Source organism: Coenobita brevimanus, chromosome 102 (assembly GCF_032717465.1).
Source record: "Coenobita brevimanus isolate Jiangsu-jjx chromosome 102, ASM3271746v2, whole genome shotgun sequence".
NCBI lineage: Eukaryota > Metazoa > Arthropoda > Malacostraca > Decapoda > Coenobitidae > Coenobita > Coenobita brevimanus.
The window spans coordinates 41,648,193-41,664,207 of record NC_137055.1 but is presented as its reverse complement, the minus strand read 5'-3'; the positions used below and the strand labels follow the sequence as shown (position 1 = coordinate 41,664,207).

General features: G+C 43.2%; 1 protein-coding gene across 1 annotated transcript in view; it reads right to left on the bottom strand.

Moving 5' to 3' along the window:
• Window positions 1–16,015, bottom strand: part of LOC145415473 (uncharacterized) — an 81,788-nt gene that overhangs the window by 30,522 nt on the left and 35,251 nt on the right. The gene's annotated exons all lie outside the window — the stretch shown is intronic.

Here is a 16,015-nt window from a genome sequence, read left to right as displayed (position 1 = left end):
CTCTCTCTCTCTCACACACACACACACACACACACACACACACACACACACACACACACACACACACACACACACACACACCAAAGCCAATCCAAATACAGTTAACACATTCGGCAGCACCATTTTCGGCTACATTAACAACTTCATGATTCGGAAGCACTAACACAAAATTAAAAGTGTGACTAATTGCACTTTTTACCTCAGGCTCCTATGAGGCACTCTCAGATCAGTAAAATCGTCTGGCGTTAGCTGAATAGATTACTAGAGTTGCCCTGACGGTGAGAGGGTTAATGGTGACAATGTTATCCTTAGGCTGTTATGATTTACTTTCAGGCATATCAAACGTGTGGCATTAGCAGGATCCAACCTTGTCCCGTCCTTTGATTTAAAAAACGTCACGATGATGATGATGATGATGATGATGATGATGATGATGACGAGGGGGAGGAGGAGGAGGAGGCGGAGGGGTAGTGACTATGGTAATGCAAGTGGGTGGCAGCACCAGGTGAGAGTGATCGGAGGTTTGAGGGATGAGTCTTCAGTGAATGTCTGCTTACATCAGAGGCTAGTTTTAAGACCCTTATTACTCATCAGGGTGCTTGAAGCTCTCTTAAGTGACTTCAGAACTGGACTGGCATGGGAGGTGCTGTATGCTGATGACTGATCGCGGAGAATGAGAGGGTAGCGGAGGAAACATTTAGGAAGTGGAGAGATGGAATGGGGCACAAAGGTTTGAGAGTAAACGCGGATAAAACAAAAGTGGCGATAATGTCAAAGCAGAAGGAGTGTGGCCTGTGCAGGTTGCCGCAAGGGTGTGGGATATATCTCCATTTCTTCATTTTGTACAGTGTTTGTGATAAGTGGGTGCATGAGAGATATAGTGGTATTAGAGGTAGGTTGCATAATAACGCTGATTTTAAGGATGCGGTGTGTAAAGGAAAGCATACAGAAGGAGAGAGGCGGGAAAGGATTAATCTTGCTGGAGAGTCTCTTGAGTGTGTGGCAGAGTTTTGTTATTTTGGAGAGATGATTTGTGCTTGAGGCAGGGCTGCAGGTAGCCCGGTAGCAAGGGTAAGGAGTTGTTCGAAGAAGGTTGGGGAATTGTTGCCTCCCATGACACTGAGAGGGCTCTTCCTCCGTGCTAAGGGGCCCTTGAATGCATCATGTGTTAGGAATGTAATGCTGTACGGTAGTGAGACTTGGGCAGTAAAGGAGGAGAATGTTCGTGGTCTCAAAAATACAGAGATGACAATAATGAGATGGATGTGTAGTGCGTCCTTAAATGATAGGCCAGGTTGGGAGGGTTGTGATTGCGAGTGAAGAACTGAAAGGAAGGATGGGACTTGAATAAGTGTTGTGATTAGATGGTTTGGACTTGTAGAGAAGATAGTATTTATAGGACACAAGACCGAAATTAATGAAGTAGCCTGATATGACAACACACAATCATCTCGAGTACTGATTTGAGGTAAGACGAAATCTTAATAAATAATTGAAGAAACTGTTTTAGCCTAATCAGTTCGATGCTGTAACTTACAGTATTCTTACTACCACCTGACGATTTTATTGAAAGTAGGACAGACCTCTAGATAGATGGAAAGACAAGTATATGAATAGATAGATGGACTGATTGATAGATAAACAGATATATAGATGGATGAATAGATGGATATATAGTTGAATAGAGAGTTGAAAAGATAAGTGGATATACAGAGAGATAGATAGACAGATAAAAAGATAGATAGACAGATAGATATAAAGGGATAAACTTGATGATGATGATAATGATAATGATAAAGAGGAGAAGGAGGATGCTGTTGTTGTTGATGATGATGATGACGGTCGCTAATTCTCTGCATAAAGTAACAGTATCAGTCTAACAATTCACTAACTACAGTCAAGCCATCTAACAAGCCAATTAGTCTAACCTCCTTAACTGCTAACTTGTGACCTAACTCAATCAAACGAGATTTGCAGTTTTCTCTACCTTAACCATTTTTTTTCCGATCTATGCTACCTCCAGGCGATTTAATTCAGCGACCTCGTGAAGACACCTGGCCGTAATCCAGGTGTCACAGGAGATCCGTAACACTAACCTGAGCGATTTATTTTGTATTTTACAGGATGATAATATCGGGTTGTTCATATAAACAGTACCTGCTTCTTTGTATGGGGGATTGAGTCAGCTTTGTCAGTGTGTGTGTGTGTGTGTGTGTGTGTGTGTGTGTGTGTGTGTGTGTGTGTGAGAGAGAGAGAGAGGGAGAGACCGGGGGGAGGAGTGTTACATAGATACAGACCACAAAGACCCTAAAGCTCAGTTCAGATATATATATATATATATATATATATATATATATATATATATATATTGTTACGGTGGCGCCAGCCCGGGGCTATTACAAAAAAGACAACAAGTCAGCCTTAGATGATCGGCCTCCACTGCGTTGCAAAAATAACGCAGACCCCGGCACTGACACTCCGCAAACTAGAGAAAAACTGCGCAACGGAAAAGTATTTACTTAAGAACGCAACACTCTGTACTTTGATAATAAAACGGAACAGCCTACCTATAGATCTAGCCTACTATCGTCCCTACCGGAAGTAATACCGCCCGAGACAGTATACTGGAACACCTCCCACTTACTTCCGGTGGTGTCGACTTTCTACTTAACCCGTGTCCAAGGGGGAACGCAGTTAATAGCTCACGATGGTTCTCACTAGCCTTGAGCAAAGAGATGGGATTAACTGTGTAGGGGTTAGGGGTGTGTGTGTGTATGTACGTGTGTTGGGGAACGTTAACAAAGGCAGCGAGACGACCACGGTGAGCCAAACTGGCCCTCCAAAGACAACACGGTTACAAAAGAAAATAAAATAACTACTTCCCTCAGTCAGCAACAAAAGAATAAAAATAAACTTAAATGAAAACGCCAGCTCGGCATAAAAATGACTGGGGAGAGAGAGAGTGTGCACACACGCACGATACGGAAGCTAGCTGGGAAGATACAGACTCTGATCAAGGCTCGCGCACGGCCAAGCGCGAACGCATAATCAAATTAATTAATAAGAACTTATATTCGTGCCCCTCTCTCTCTACAATAAATTGGTACTTCTAATGCAAGCAAAACATCATTAAATATACTGGTAGCTCACATAAGACAATCAAAATAATCAAATGCATTCTCAGCATGGTATTAAATAAAATTGCCCTCAGTGGCAGGAACGAAAGAAGCAAAAGAACTTGTAGCACTCGCTAATATAAACTCCGCGAATGACACGGATACATACTGCATAATCCCCTAGCCCAGCTGTAACGGCTGCACCCGTGGGAACGGAAAGGCGGACAGCGTAACACGCCCTTCCCCAAGGGAAAATTTTGAGCCCTGGATCAAAATTTTCGAATCAAGACCCTGACCCCTCCCTGGATAAACAATCAGCAATTACGTTATCAGTCCCTTTAATATGCCTAACTTCTAAATTGTACTCTTGCAAAAGCAAACTCCAGCGGGTCAAACGCTGGTTCTTAAATTTAAACTTGTTCAAAAACTGCAGGGGATGATGGTCTGAATAAATCTTGATCACAGGGCCAAAAGGGGGCAGGTAGACAGCAAAGTGTTGCAGGGCCAGGATAATCGCTAATAACTCCTGCTCTATGACGGAATAATTCTTCTGGGCTCTATTAAACTTCTTTGAGAAGTATGATATGGGATGTTCAACCTGGCCCTCATCCGGTTGCATCAACACTGCTCCTACCCCTACTCGACTAGCATCAACTGCCAGCACAAAAGATTTGTCAAAATCTGGTGCACGCAATATAGGGTGGTGGCACAGCAGAGACTTAACAGTAGTAAAAGCTTGCTCACACTCGGCTGTCCACTTCTTATCCTTGCGCAATAAGTCAGTAAGAGGGGCAAGCACTGTGGAGTAATTCCCAATAAATCGTCTGTAATAGCCGATCATGCCCAAAAATCGCTGGAGGGCACGGCGACACTGGGGTGCTGCAAAGTTGGAAATGGCATCCACCTTAGCCCGAGGTGGAGCCACTTGCCCATGTCCTACAACAAATCCAAGGTACTGGACCTTAGCACGTACGAACTCGCACTTGTCCAAGTTGACTACTAAGCCAGCTTCCTCCAACCGCTTAATGAGCATTTCCACATGATCAAGGTGCTCCTCCCACTTGGTGTCATACACAATGACATCATCGATGTAAACGACACAATTAGGTATGCCATCCACCACTTTATCCATAAGCCTCTGGAAAGTGGCTGGAGCATTCTTCAATCCATAAGGCATCACCTGGCACTGATATACTGCACCACTGACAACAAAGCTAGCCACTTGTTTAGCCCGTTCCGTCAGCGGGACCTGCCAGTATCCCTTTACTAAGTCAAGTTTGGTGATATAAGTGGCATTTCCCACCTTGTCCACGGAGTCATCGACCCGAGGCAAGGGATAAGCATCGGTCTTAGAGAGTGAGTTAACTTTCCGGAAGTCCACACACAACCTAACCTTCCCATCTGGCTTCGGCTGCAAGGTAACTGGTGAACTCCACTCACTGAAACTCCTCTTGATCAATCCATGGTCCAACATATACTTGATCTCATTATCGAGAGCTTTCTGTCTGATAGGGTTGATGCGGTAGGGAGCTAATTTTACAGGCTTACTATCCCCAACGTCAATGTCATGAGTAGCCCAAGTTGTCAATCCCGGTGAATCTCCAAAAACTTTCGGATGTTTCCATAATCTGTTGCACAGCTCTTCTCGCTTTACTGGCTCAAGGTGTCGCAATTTCTCCACCAGAGCTGCATAACCATTGCCCTCCCATAGGTCAGCTGGTAACATCTCACCATGACTAAGTACTTCCTCCTGCTCCTCCAACTCACTACCAACCACCAAAACTACAGGAGCGCTCTCCCTGGTTCCCTCAACGTCCACTCCAAAGTCACCTTCCAGGGACTGTGGCTGTAACCCTGGTCCACTACTCACATTACCGGCACCAACAGCTCCCTCCACAGCACGTTCCTTTGATGCCACGTCCTCCTTTCCCCGTCCTTCACATCCCAGGTGAGAGACATCAGCAGTCATCCCACAATGAGAATCAACTGGGCGGTAGTATGGCTTCAACATATTAATGTGGCACAACTGAGTACTCTTCCGCCTGTCTGGGGTAACAATTAGATAGTCAAGTTCCCCAACTTTCTTCTTCACAATATAAGGACCACTGAATCTAGCTGCCAGAGGTTTTCCTTGCATGGGCAGCAGTGCCAAAACTTCATCTCCTTGCTTAAACTCACGACTTCTGACCTTCTTATCATAATGAGCCTTCATTTTCGCTTGAGCCCCGATTAGATGGTCACGGGCAAGCTCTAAAGCGCAATGCAGTCTCTCCCGAGTGCGGCAGACATAGTCACATGGATTCCTGGTTGCCAGATTTGTTGTTACTCCAGGCCTCTCGCACCACATCCAAGGGACCACGAACTCTGTGCCCAAACACTAACTCATTGGGTGAAAACCCTAACGACTCAGTTGGTACCTCTCTCACTGCAAACATAACAAAGGGTACCGCTAGGTCCCAATCCTTTCCACTATCATAGCAGAAGGTGCGCAGCATGGTCTTTAAGGTCTGATGATGCCTCTCCAGGGCACCTTGTGACTGCGGATGGTAGGCACTGGACAAAATGTGTTTGATGCCCAACTCTGTCATTGTCTGCTTAAATAAATTAGATGTAAAATTTACTCCACGGTCTGACTGCAACTCCTTAGGCAGGCCAAAATGAGTAAAGAACAGAATAAGTTGCTTGACTACTGACTTCGCCTGCATGCTTCTGATTGGTATAGCCTCTGGGTATCGCGTTGTAACATCCATTATGGTTAACAAATACTTGTTTCCAGCAGAAGTAGGAGGTAAAGGGCCCACAATATCAATGATTACCCGGGTAAACGGAGGTTCAACTGCAGGAATGGGAGTCAAAGGGGCCACAGGAAGAACTTGATTAGGCTTGCCCACTATCTGACAAGTGTGACAGCTCTTGATGTACGCAGCAACTTGTCCCGGCATACTTGGCCACCAAAAATTATATCTTAAGCGCTGCACTGTCTTCCTGTTTCCCAAGTGACCTGCTAAAGGTCCCTCATGTGCTAACTGTATTAACGGCACCCTATACTGCACAGGCACTGCCACCTGCACTAACTCACTCACTCCTCCATCTACCGTGGCGCCAGTGGGCGTCCATCGGCGATGTAAAACATTGTCTTTAATCAGGAACTCCTCCTTACCACACTCCATACTTCTTTCTTCCCCTACTCGAGCAAACAAGGGCTTTAATGTTACATCCTCCTGTTGCTTCACCCTCAATTCTGCTGGCCCAACACCCGCCAGCTCTACTGAGGACTGAGATAAGGGACTGGTCGGGACACTGGATTGCGAAGGGCGATCAATCTCAGCGTCACCTCTAGTACACTCGACAGGGGGAGGAATGTCAGACTCCACACTGACATCATCATCACCTCTACCCTCAACAGTGACACTCTGTTCCTCAGGCGCGTTTGACGGTGGTCCTGCATCCCCGCAGTCGACCCCAGCGTCCTGAAATTCTCCTAATTCAGTCGATGGGCTGGGTTCAGTCTCCACACAGACACACCCAACACCACCTCTAGTGTCCTGAGTGGGAAGTGGAGCGGCGCCCATGCACGCATTCCCACTCTCCTCACCCACTACAGCAACACTCTGCTCACTAGGTTCCTCCATTGGTGGCCCTGCCTCACCACAGTCGACCCCAAGAACCTGTGACTTCACCAGTTCTTCCTCCCGGGCTGCAACCTGTGCCATAGATCGTGTAATTGCACAGACCGGGAACATGGCTTCCACTTCTGCATCAACTTCAATACCAATTTCTGGGGCGTCAAAACACTTCTCTGCCACAACAACTGGTGGGGGAAGAGATGGAAATACTTTCTCCCCAGCCAGGTCGTTCCCCAGCAGAAAATCAATCCCCTCTACTGGCATTACATCAGCAACAGCTACTTGAGCTGCAGCCTGAACAATGGGGCAATCGAGTTCCACATGAACATAATCATAGTATTCATCTGAGTTCATGCCTCTACACAGCACATACTTCCCTGAGTTTACAGGCCCTCCAGTCACGTTTCTGCACACAGACTGTTGTGCACAGGTATCACGAGCCACAGTAACTGGATAACTGATCCCATGAATTTTCACTGTGCCGTGACATATAAAAGGTTTACACCAGTCTAGGGACGATTTCTGAGGCAGTTCATCCGGAGGTGGCGTAGCATGTTGGGTAACCTTTTCAGCCTGAGCTGGCAGCGAGCACAGCCGGCTGCACTCCAGCTTTCCACAGACTTCTCCCTCACCGTTACCACTCTCCCAACTCCTCTCGTTCACCTGACTCGAACCTACAATTAGTGCCACTGGTTTGGCATTTTGGGAGGCCTTCCACTTAGGGCAGTTAGGCTTGATGTGCCCACTCTGTTTGCAAAAGTAACAAACTAGCTTCGAACTGGATACAGGGCTCTTTCTCCCAGAATTCTTTTTCTCCTCTGAACTTCCCTTGGACTGATTCACGGGAGATTTATCCCAGGCAGGGCCACTCACAGTCCTCTCCCTGGAATACTGAAAATTAGCATACTTGACCCCCATACTCCGCAAGGCAAACACCCGGTCATCAGCCCACGTCGCTGCTTCCTTCAAGGTCTTAAATCTCTTCTCCCTAATTTTAACACCAATTTCTTTGTCAGCCATGTTGGTAAAATGTTCCATCAAAAACAGTTCACGCACATCATTATACGAAGTGGCGCTCTCACTCAGCAACCACTCGTCTAACCTCTCCTCCAGATACCTAGCGTAGGCCATATAGGTGTCAGCAGGCCTTTTCCGAGCACCACGGAACAACAACCGATAAGCCTCTGGTCTAAGTTCATATGCCTTCAGGATGGCTGTTTTAAATTCATCATAATCGTCTACATCCTCAGGGCTCAACCTATTATACACTTCCAAGGCTTTTCCCTTCAGCACATTAGATACCAACCCCACCCAGCGCTGCCTTGGCCACTCAAACTCCCTAGCCTTCTTCTCAAACCTGACAAACCATTCTGTCACCTTCAACTCATCAAATGCTGGCACTAATTTTAGACTCCTTGAGAACCAACTCTCCCTATCCTCTGCACGGCCTGAGGTTTGGGTATCTGAAGTTGGTCTATTAGCAGTCAGCTCCAAGCGAGTCTTCTCCAGCTCAAATCGCATTTTTTCACGCTGCAACTCCATCTCCCTCTCTTCTTTCTCTCTGGCACGCTGCATCTCCCTCTCTTCTTTTGCACGCTGCATTTCCATCTCCATCTTTTTCAACTCCAACTGCAACTGAGCCTCCGGTGACAAGGCTCCAGGGTATATGGGAGTGGAATGAACAACTCCAGGGAAAGCACCAGACATCCCTGGGGGAACTGCTCTAAACTGGCTCGGCGGCATCATAGATGGTAATAGTGGGTAGCGAAACGAGGCATTTCAGCACCATAGTCAAACTCAGGGCTCACACGGGGAGTACCTTTGCTATGTGCCTCTCGTTGTTCCATATCCACAGGTGACTCAGCACGTACGCGATCTGGTGTAGACACGCGTGACTCCATGGCGACAAATCAATGGCAGTACTAAATAAGGAAATACTAATGCTGACTGAGAAACTACACACACATCAACTTCACCTCAAAGCACAGAGAACGCCAAGGTAACGATATCCTAGCAAGAAGAAGGCACTGTTAGGATATCCTGATGCGAGGTCGCCACTGTTACGGTGGCGCCAGCCCGGGGCTATTACAAAAAAAGACAACAAGTCAGCCTTAGATGATCGGCCTCCACTGCGTTGCAAAAATAACGCAGACCCCGGCACTGACACTCCGCAAACTAGAGAAAAACTGCGCAACGGAAAAGTATTTACTTAAGAACGCAACACTCTGTACTTTGATAATAAAACGGAACAGCCTACCTATAGATCTAGCCTACTATCGTCCCTACCGGAAGTAATACCGCCCGAGACAGTATACTGGAACACCTCCCACTTACTTCCGGTGGTGACGACTTTCTACTTAACCCGTGTCCAAGGGGGAACGCAGTTAATAGCTCACGATGGTTCTCACTAGCCTTGAGCAAAGAGATGGGATTAACTGTGTAGGGGTTAGGGGTGTGTGTGTGTATGTACGTGTGTTGGGGAACGTTAACAAAGGCAGCGAGAAGACCACGGTGAGCCAAACTGGCCCTCCAAAGACAACACGGTTACAAAAATAAAATAAAATAACTACTTCCCTCAGTCAGCAACAAAAGAATAAAAATAAACTTAAATGAAAACGCCAGCTCGGCATAAAAATGACTGGGGAGAGAGAGAGTGTGCACACACGCACGATACGGAAGCTAGCTGGGAAGATACAGACTCTGATCAAGGCTCGCGCACGGCCAAGCGCGAACGCATAATCAAATTAATTAATAAGAACTTATATTCGTGCCCCTCTCTCTCTACAATAAATTGGTACTTCTAATGCAAGCAAAACATCATTAAATATACTGGTAGCTCACATAAGACAATCAAAATAATCAAATGCATTCTCAGCATGGTATTAAATAAAATTGCCCTCAGTGGCAGGAACGAAAGAAGCAAAAGAACTTGTAGCACTCGCTAATATAAACTCCGCGAATGACACGGATACATACTGCATAATCCCCTAGCCCAGCTGTAACGGCTGCACCCGTGGGAACGGAAAGGCGGACAGCGTAACAATATATATATAATAGAGAGAGAGAGAGAGAGAGAGAGAGAGATGGGGAGGGAGGGAGGTTGAATAATTAGATGGGGAAGTGGGAATATTGGGGGAATAAGGAAATTAATATGATTACTACTCACTTAATTGTTCTCTCTCTCTCTCTCTCTCTCTCTCTCTCTCTCTCTCTCTCTCACCACCAACAATAATCATAATAAGAGACTCAACTGTAAATAAATTACCACGAAAGCCGGTCTGAACAGAAAAGAGAGACATTTAATGATATAAAATAAAAATAGAAATAATGAAGATGATCCTTAATGACAGAGAGGAAGACAGATAATGAGGCAGAGGGAGATAATAAGAGATAATGATGGCTAATGATAAGGCAATTAAGGAGTATGGGAGGGGTATTGATGGAAATGGTATATGAGTTGTTACTTGGAAGGGTAATTTTGGACTGATAGGCGGAAAGCTGATGTTATATAGATAGATAGATAGATAACACAGATAGACAGACAGACAGACAGATAGATAGATGTAGAGAGAGAGAGAGAGAGAGAGAGAGAGAGAGAGAGAGAGAGAGAGAGAGAGAGAAATAACAATAATACTCCTACCAAGACTACAGGTGCATCAGGTGAGTACACGTAAGAGCTCAGGTGATATTAATTAAGCGATCCAGTACAATAGCCTTCCTTTCACTTTAATCCTTGCTCCTGACAGACGATTTTTACATAGCAGCATAAATCCACCCTTAGGAGTGAGAGGATGTATGATGAAGACTGTATTTAAGTACTTGGAAGGTTTTGCTGGAGGTATGCGTTCTCTGAGTCCTTTGTTTTCGGTCCTGTGTATGTGGGAGGGGTGAGGATCGAATGTGCGTGTGTGGGGTGGGGTGGAGTGGGGGTCGAGTGTGTGTGTAGGGGGGTCGTGTGTGTGTGTGTGTGTGTGTGTGTGTGTGTGTGTGTGTGTGTGTGTGTGTGTGTGTGTGTGTGTGTGTGTGTGTGTGTGTGTGTGTGTGTGTGTGTGTGTGTGCTTGTTTGTTTATTTGTTTGTGTCTGTCTGTCTGTCTGTTTTTCTCGGTCCTGTGTGTGTGTGTGTGTGTGTGTGTGTGTGTGTGTGTGTGTGTGTGTGTGTGTGTGTGTGTGTGTGTGTGTCTTTATATTAGTGCTCGTGTGATCGTGTGTGGACATACTAAGAAACAGTTTTCATTCGATTTTGACCTAACTTGGTGGAAGGGCTGAGCATTAGCCAATAATAAAGTAAATCGGTTTTGACAGTAATAAGTCACACGTCAAAATCATAGGCGGTCGACTCAGAAGGCTTTGATCTTATTTGAATTTGTGGAAGGGTTGAGGGTCAGGCAAGGATGAGGTGACGAGATTTTTAAAACAGTTAGTCAGAGGCCAAGGTCACACGGCAAGGTCAAATGTGTAGCCCTTTGACCTACTGTGTCTCTGTCATATAATGTGTATTGCACGGATGTTGAACTGTTTGTGTTTCTTATTGCTAACGATGATGATGACGATGATGAAGATAATAATAATAATGATAATAATAATAATGATGATGATGATGATGATGATCATCATCATCATTATTAGTTGGCATTATCAGTAGGCAAGATAATATATAAGCAAGTTTTAAACTCTGATTTTGGCTCTGACCCTGAGTTTTGGGTCAAGGTCATTCATGCATAGCATATCAAGTTCTATAAATGTACCGAGTTTGGTGATTATAGCTCAGTTCTATTTTTTTTTTTTTTTTTTTATTGTGCACTCAGCTGGTGCTTCAGCTGGATATTGCCTACAGGAGTTTACATCTGAGGTGAGGTTATGGATTACTGTTCACATTATGCCACTCGAGTGACTGAAATAGGTCACCCTCGTCTAAAATGTCGGAACTGAGTAGCCTTCCCCATGCTCCTATGCTCCTGATGAAACAGAAAAGAATTGAATAAATAATAATGATAATAATAATAATAATAATAATAATAATAATAATAATCATTATTATTATTATTATTATTATTATTATTATAGCAATAGAACTAACGTGCTGTTATTCTGACGACCAAAGCTATGCGAGGTATAGAAATTCTTTTTGTTTAGTGTTACCTTTTGAATATACAGTTTTCTATGAAGCGCGAGTTTGTCAGGTAATATATTCTTTTGAAATTGAATATCTGCCTCTTTTTAAACCCGGTGTGCAAAAATTAACTAGAATTATTAACATTTAAAAAAAAATCTTAAAGTGAAAAGGTCGTGTGATATACTTGGCTAGTTTCTTTAATATTTGTAAAGATGTGCATCCCATGTTGATGTTGACACTTGACAGCATCCGAAGGCTTTTAACTCGTGTGTGTTGTGTTCCGTTTAAAAGGATTTTCCGCTTCATCCATGCTGGGTTGCCCTTCGAGAACTATAACCACGGATCCAGAGAGTACCAGAGGGCTCCAGGGCGAGATAGAAGTAAGTTAGACATTTCAAGTAATGAGATAAGTGAGCCAAATATGATATCGGTCTCGTAGTTAAGCCTTTTAATTCCTGAACAGTATAACTCAAGCCTCTCAGAAAGGTGAAACATTTTACAGTTTCCTCGCATAAGCACTCAAATCAAGTAGTATCCAATAACGAAGGCCTAACTCCCGACCCTCCGCACAAGTTACGGGGTAGTTAGAGTGGGTATTGAGCATAGGAAGTTGAATTAGTGTCTGCAGTTAAAGATTAGGCTTAGTAGACTTTAAAGCATTCACCCTCTGACGAAGATATATTTTTTTTTATTGTTTTTCATTGCTGTTGCCTTCAGACGATTTTATTCATCTGAGGAGTAGGCCGTCGAAATCTGTTGGTCAAAAACTGTGTCATTTAACCCTTTGACCACGACAAACTTTACTTTTTCTTGTTACCAGACGATTATATTGATCTTGGAAATAAACCCTCTTCCTTGGGGTTGACAAATACACTACATCAACATCAGCAACAACTACTACTAATACTAAAGGTAATACTAATGCCGGTAATAATAATAATAATAATAATAATAATAATAATAAAATTGATTATGATGAATTCTGAAAAGCTTCACTGCTGAGTGGAATATAACGACATAAATAAACTGCCAGGTAGTATTATGCCGAGATAAACCTTATGAAACTGTGATATGAATTCTGGAAAAAAAAAAAAAAAATACCCAAGCGTGTGAGTGAAATAAGGTGAATATGAGCATCACGAACGAAGTCTTTTGGGAAATTGTTACAAGTACGTTGCTGGAATGCTGGAAGTAATAATGTGAGTGAAATCTTGTGATAAATGTTTGTTGCGTAATTTTTGGAGAGAGAGAGAGAGAGAGAGAGAGAGAGAGAGGGGGGGGGGAGATTGGTTGAGTGAAGTCATGTGAAAGACCTGATATCGTTTGAAATGAAGTGAAGTAGTACCGTAAGTTGAGTTTGCTTTGGAGATTGTTTAAAGTGAAAAATTATATATAAAATTGAATTTCCTGAGTGAATCTAACGAAATAATTAGATTGGTGAGTCAAACCTAGTGATGCCATTAGAAGTTTGTTGCATCCATCCATCCATCCATTGCCAGACGCCATGTATCCCAAACGGGGTGGTCAAGGGCTTAGAGTTAATTGTTTTACAGGGAGGGGCACTAATCCTCCACCAACGTTTGTTGCATGAAATCTAAAAAGTAAATAAATAAATAATAAATCCGTAGCGCAAGCATTCTCACTTGCTAGAATCCCCAATCCCTTTCGCCTCAGTTGACAGCCAAGTGTAGTCAGACTAGAGGGTGGTTTTGACTAGTAACCAAGGAGACTCATTTCTACCTCGTAACTAAGGCGTACCGGTATCGAAACTAGTGCAACCCTGACATAGTGCCGTGAGTGATTCATTTCCGTCATGTGAAAACAATCTTATTATAATAAACTTGAGATTTAAGGGTTTAGTAAATTATTTTAACCCCCTTGAATCCCGTGACGCCTTTCCTTATTTGATTTATTCTTGATACACTCAGACGATTTTATTCAGCTCAGGAAGCTGGATGGGTTTGCACTAATCTTCAGACGATTGTACTTAGCCTTGGAGAGTCTTAAGATGGTTAGATATAGGCTCTTATTCTCGTTGTTTACGGAAGTCTAACACCTCATCCTTAGCGATTTATTCCCCAACCTCCTCCGTAGCGATTTATTCCCGAACACCTCTTCCGTAGCGATTTTTTTCCCTTACACCTCCTCCTAAACGATTTTTTCAGACACCTCTTCCTTAGCGATTTATTCACTGATGCCTATTCCTTAGCGATTTATTCCCTAACACCTCTTCCTCGGCGATATATTCTCAGACACCTCGTCCTTAACGATTTATTCCCTGACACCTTTTCCCTAGCGATTTATTTCCTAACACCTCTTCTTTGGCGATTTATTACCTAACACCTCTTCCTTAGCGATTTATTCCCAGACACCACTGCCTCATTTATTTCTAAGATACGGCTGGTTAATATCCATTTATGCCTTACGTTATTTATGCAGAGTATGGCGATAGGCTACACGTATTAGAACAGGACAGTAAGTTTAATAAAATAAATCGCTTAGGAAAAGGTGTTAGGTAGCCTCCTCAACCCACGAGAATAGGGGCCATAGATTGCATTAGCTTGGGTTATTCATGCCATCTCCAGACGATTTTATTCAGCTTAGGAGAGGCTTTTCTAACTGGAGGGGTTAGATACAGCCTTTATTAACCCTTTCGCTATCAGACGTCGCTTCTTATCTAAATAAAATCATCTTCGTGGTCACCTAGTAAAGTTAGAAATACGCCATCGGTTTGAAGGGGTGGGGATATCCGTGTTACGGGAATACTAGTAAGAATAATTGTCGAGTGACTTGTTTTTTATCAAGCCTTACTGAATGAACTTAGTAAAAAAAAAAAAAGAAAAGAAAAAAGGTGGCTGTGTAAGATTAGTAAATGAATAAGTAAATCTGGTAAAATTGTACATACAGAGTCAAGCATGGAGACGAAGGGTAATTATGTGCTGAAAAAATTAGTACCGGGTACGTGAAGTGATATTTATTGACAAATGAACTTGTTGAATGAGACCTGAAGGCATAATTAGCCTACATGTCAATACAAACAAAAAAAATGAATGAAATGAGCTAAATGCAGTGATGCAGAGCTTGCTGAATGAAGTGTAGTGAAGTAACGTTTGCAGAGTGAATAAAAAACGAAAAGAAAAAGGAAGAAGCCGAGTTAAATTTAGCGTAATTATTAAACTGGCCGAGTGAAATCCAGTGAAAATGTACCGCAGTAAAGTGGGAAGAACAAGCATACTGCACGTGATCATTCTTCTTCCTTTTAGCTTTTTTTTTTTTTTCTTGTAACGCCCGGTTTGAGGTGAGTGTATCTGTATTTTGTATGTATATTACTGTGGTGAAAATCTGTGACGACCCACACGCGTCTATTGCAGTATTGTATTTTCATTTATTGCAGTATTTTGGTTTAGTTATTTCAATATTGTGGTCTGTTTATTTATTGCGGTATCGTAGTTTTTTTGCAATAGCTGATTTATTGTATTTTATTATTTGTCTACTGCAGTGCTGTATTCTTTAACTGTAGTATTGTTTTTATCGACTTAGTGCAGTTTGTATTTTATCAGCATCGTTTATACTGTATACCATACTACTGTGGTAAGAAGCTACGAGTATAATCCCTGTACCTTAAGTTGGCCAAGATATTTCATGTAGCTCAGAGGCATGCTACAGCTGTATTTCCTCCTCAAAGCACTTTTTCGTGACTAGCAGCAGTGTTAATCTATTGTTACAGCTTCAAGATGTAGAGATGTCAGTTTTAGGCAAGTTAGAGTGGAAACTGCGTATCCATACATATTGGAGTATTGTATTTATCCTTGATAATGTGTGGACTAACTAGCCTTGCCCCGTGCCCCTACGCTTCTGATTAGGCGGTAGTGATTTACGCAGATAAATAGGTAGGTAGATAGATAGATAGATTGATAAGGCAGAGTTACTGACTGCGTTGACAGGTTCCTCAAGTAATGTATGATGAAGATAGACTTGAAGCAGACCAGTTAACTCTGCAGTTGACACAGCCCTCATGCAGAGAGATGGTATTAGATAGATAGATAGACGGATGGATGGAGGGGTGATAGGTCTCTCATGCAGCTAGTTGTGTATAGTAGATAGATGTTAAGTATATACATAGATAAGTGAATAGATACATATATAGGCAGTCAGATGA